Below are 4,963 nucleotides of genomic sequence, written 5' to 3' on the forward strand. Positions count from 1 at the left end.
ATAATCTATTCCTCTCTGACCATAGAGGGGATTAGAAAAAACATGAGGCCTAAACTGCCCCCAAGATCCATTCTTAGGCCAATTTTCTTGAATTTTAAAATTTGGAGTCTGAATACCTCTTGCATTCTTTCTTTAGCAGTTGGATCTCTATAAAATGACATTGGTTCACTAGAAGACTGTTGTGGTACTCCAACTAGTGGTAATGAATGCACATCTCCAACATTTGAAGCCATCTACTGTGTCTGCACTTCAAAATGACTTGAATGTTCCATCGATGGACCATTCATCAGATTCTTCACCTCACCCAATAGAATTTGGTCCTCCTCAAGGGATTGGTTTGCCATAGCTTCTCTTAACTGTGCAACCAATACTCCTGTAGAGATCTTTGAATGGCCACTTGTCTGGCCTTGTGTGCTCAACACTTGGCTACTCATCTAGCACTTCGTGCTTGATACTTGGCCACTTGTCTGGCCTCTTGAAGCCATTACTTGGCTCACATTTTGAGTTTCACCACCATCGACTAGGACCATGTCCTGGTCTACTTCTTCCTCTTCAAATTCAACAGACCTCTCCTCCAAATGCCTATCATTTTGCTTCTTTGCTTTCACCATTGTTCCAAATTATGCTATGTCCCACTGGGCATTCCAAAATTTATTAGTAAAAATTATGCTTACTCCTAATCGACAAGAATTAAACAATAATTCAAACCAAACAATCAACCAAGTATAATCAGGAAACTGTGTAATTAATTCAAATGCCTCAAAAGAATGAGAACTTCTCTGGAACAAAGTACGATCGACAAGAGAAAAAAAGCAAACAAAAAATAATTTCCAAAGGATAACTATTAAAGTTCATCCAATTACAAACTACAAATTACAAAGCAACTACTCCTAAATTATAGAACTAATTCTAAGCCTAAAAAGCTAAGTTGTTGTGTTGTTGTTCATGCCCCCTTCTTCCTTGCAATTCCTGGCTTTATACTCCATTTCCTTTCTCTGGCCCACGTCTGCAAGATCCTGCAATTACCAGTGGTTAACTGCTGCAACTGCCTCTTTACTTCCAAGCTTTCAAACTCCACTAAACCTTCATCTCTACCTATTGAACTGCTCTCCTTCCATGATGCCACGCGTCCCTCAACACTTTTGACCTATGATCGACAGGGTAAAACCCATGTTCTGGGCATGCTTGTTTCTGCAAAAATCCATTAAGTCCATGATGCATTTTGATAACTGCTCCATTCTTTGAGTCACTCAATGCAACTGACCCATTTTTCTCATGCTACCTGTCTCTTCGACTAATAAAGGATCCTCATTTTGCCCTTGCCACATGTCATCACTTGATTAGTCCATTTGTTGATATGAATCTTCACAAAAACAAAAATGCTTGGGACCCCCAAAGTTGGGGATCTGTATGATCCCCAAAATGATGTTGACCAATATGTGTTTTTGTTTTTTGTTTTTCTTTCCTTCCTGGACGAATCACAGGTGAGTGGGGGTTGTGGAGGTTGTGTTTTGTGGGGATCTGTAGCATTGTTGAGGTGCAAACAGGTACTTGAACAAAGCAGCAAATTCACCCACCACAGTAGCCTAATGCCTAGCCTTCCACAACCAGTCACCATTACAAACAAGCAGCAGACAATGCTATGAAAGGAAAAACAAGTAATGGGTCAGGTTAACCTGAAATCTAGCTTTCTGAGGACTTGCGGGCTATACTAAATATGTCCAGCTGTGGTGATATTTTTAGCACACATAAATCATTTTACATTGTTTAGTTAAAAAATTGTGATTTGATTAACTAATGCCTTCTTGTTCCACTTCATGTGAATTGAAAAAAGTTATCCTTATCAACATCGTGATATTTTTGTTGCAAACAGGTGGTAGACAGTGGTATGAAAGAAAAGGTTGAGAGATTGTTTGGGGTTTGTTTTGTACTAACTTTTTAAAATTTGTTTTTCAACTTAAATAAGGGCAAATAAGGTATTTTGAAAAAATGAGCAAATGACATCAAACATTTTCTGTTAGTGTTAGTTAACAGGAGTGTACAAAGGGGGAATCCAAAATAGAAAACCAAAGCAAAGGGGAGATCAGTGTAATTTACCTAAAAAAAGAAAATTTAGAAAACAAGTTTATGTCAAGGTCTTTTATTTTTTTCCCCCCCCTAATTTCAAGAATAGAAAATAAAAACAAAACAATACCAAACACACATGATGATGAACCTAGGCTCTAAACTTCTTGGTCTTTGTTTTCCCCCTTTCTTGGTTGGAAATGATGGGGTTGTAGGTGGAGATGACTTGACCCAAATAACAAGTATTATCACTATTGCTACTGTAGCAATTCAATGCCTCAAATCCTAAAAAACCAGGCTGAATTTAAAATTGTATTGTGCCCATTAAAAATAACAATCTAACAAAGCTCATCATCTTAAAAGTATGAATATATTAGAAATTCCAAAATTCTATTTATATATGCACCCCAAAGTTGACAATCTACCAAAGCTCATCATCTTAAAAGTATGAATATATTAAAAATTCCAAAATTCTGTTTATATATGCACCCCAAAGTTGGCTTGCTGGTCTTGGATTTAAGGCTGATAGGATAAGAATTGAAGTCAATAGTTCTTATTCTTTCAAAACCATAACATAATGTGTGAATCTAAGCATATTACAAATCAGTGGGGTTGGCCCAATGGCGATGACCTGTATATCTCATCTGATTATGTATTCGACTCTCACTTGGCTTTTAATAGACCCAAAAAAAAATATAAAATGTATGTTTGCTTAAAAAATATAGGGCAAATTACGCTGACAATCCTTTATTTTGGTTCATATATCATTTTGGTTTATATAATTTCAATTGGTTTGATTTTGGCCATAAATTTATGATTTTATCTCAATTTAGTCTAATTGATTATAACTGTTAATATTTTTAATAGAAAATACGCACATAAGTGGCACAAGTCATACTTTTAAGGGTAAAATTAAAGGCTAGCTCAAATTAGTGAGGTAATCTCAACCAATTCAATGATCATTTTTCGTAAAAAACACTAACAACGCTATTAGCAGGGCTGGCTCTGACTTTTTCAAGACCCAAAGTAAACCTTAAATATGGAACCTCTCATACATATTAAAAAAAAAAATCGATGAAAAGATTATATGTATACAAATAAATTTTTTTTTTTTCGCATTCAAAGCCGTCATTTGGGATGTGGATTAGCTTTTCGGCTATTAGCCTGGGGCTTAAAAGCTTCATTTGGGATGAGCCTTTTGGCTTTTTTGACTTTTGTAAGAGAAAAAATGAAATAATTTTAGTTTGAATGTGCCATGAATTTGGGGTGGCTGATGTTGTGCATTTAAATGGGTTCATTTCATGATTCATTTCGATAATCCGAACCGTTCATATTTTAGAATACATCAAGTAAAACATACCTACAAAAAATCAAGTTAATCGGATATCCTTTATCCTTTTATCCACTCACATTTATATCTACAAAAATAAATAACAATTTGATTTGAAGTATTAAAATGAATACAAATATGAGTAGATGAAAGAGTAACCGATATCCGATTAATTTGATTTTTTGCAGGTATGTTCTACTTAATATATTTTAAAATGTGTACGGTTCGGATTATTAAAATAGGCCCCGAAATGGACCATTTAGGTGCACGACAGTGGCCAGCAGCCACCTCAAATCCCATTTTATCTTATTAATTTTTTAATTTATTTTGTCTTTTTGCGACTAAATAGTCCAAAAAAACCCATGCCAAACATAGCCATATATTTTTAGGAAGTATGACATGTTTGATACATTTTACCAAAAATTACTAATATCATTATGATGATGCTAAATTGATCTTCAACCGGAACAAATCAAAAAATTAATGAAAAGAAACATAAAGTGAAAAAAATAAATAAAAAAAAATCATATAACATCAAACAATTATTTAATCAAGTAAAAACATGAACACATACCCATTACAAAGGTTGTAACTTGAAATCCTATTTTATATTACAAATTTGATATAAGACTTTCCATCATAGTTCAGTAAATTAAAAATAAATAAATAATATAAGAAAAGTTCAGAAATATAATAGTTCCCAATTAATTTCAAAAAGTTTAGATGAATAATTCCATAAAAATCAATAAATAAATAAAATAGAAAAAGAAAAAGAAAAAGAAAAAAAAAGTATCTTCAATGTTTGTGATAGATAAGAGTTGAGAGACGATTAATAATAGTTATACCTCCAATTCCATTGTCTTCAGACATCAACAGGATGTCGCTCCTACTTCAAGGGCTTAGAAGCTTTATGTATTGTTTCCCCAATTCTTACCACCGTGGAAACCTATCAGGTGAGTCAAAACTTTGGTTTTATATTATTTACACTTTCGTCTCAAAATTTTTATAATATAAATTAGAGTCCCAAGTTTTTGGATCTTTATAATTCAGGTTAGGCCTTGTCTAAGAAACAACTTTGGACCTTAAAAATTCAAGTGGGCCAATTTTTTTTTATGGATATCTAAATCAGATTGGGTCTTTTTCTATACAAAAAAAAAAAAAAAAAAAAAGAAACAAATTTGGACCTTTAAAATTTAAGTGGGCTTTTTTTCTTATAAAAAGGTACAAGCGCACAGTTCAAAAAAAAAAAAAAAAAGCTAAAATAATTTTGAGGCCTTTTTTTTAGTTACTTTTTTGGGTTCAAAGTGGCTGTTTCGTGGGCTTGCCCCCAACACCAGGCCTAGTTATCAATTACACTAAATTAATGTAAATTTATAATTAAAAATCAAAATTGAACTAATTAAAAATGTAGTGATTAAAATGACACAATAAATAAAATGTAAGGACAATTAATGTAATTTGTTCAAATATATATATATAGAATATTGATTTTTCGATAATCCTTAAAACATCTTGGTCGATTTGTCGAAAGTCTGCATATCAACAATGATTCTACTACTAAAAAAAAGA

General features: G+C 32.9%; 1 long non-coding RNA gene across 1 annotated transcript; it reads right to left on the reverse strand.

Annotated features, from left to right (window-relative positions):
* Positions 1-726: 726 nt before the first annotated feature.
* On the reverse strand, positions 727-4,376 carry LOC145796543 (uncharacterized). The gene is made up of 2 exons (XR_014337014.1): positions 4,240-4,376; positions 727-1,640 (listed from the first exon to the last, which is right to left on the reverse strand). It is a non-coding gene; the product is annotated as an uncharacterized LOC145796543 (long non-coding RNA).
* Between the last annotated feature and the right edge of the window lie 587 nt (positions 4,377-4,963).

The sequence above is a fragment of the Camellia sinensis genome, chromosome 8, assembly GCF_055761805.1.
Source record: "Camellia sinensis isolate YWXY chromosome 8, ASM5576180v1, whole genome shotgun sequence".
Classification (NCBI taxonomy): Eukaryota; Viridiplantae; Streptophyta; class Magnoliopsida; order Ericales; family Theaceae; genus Camellia; species Camellia sinensis.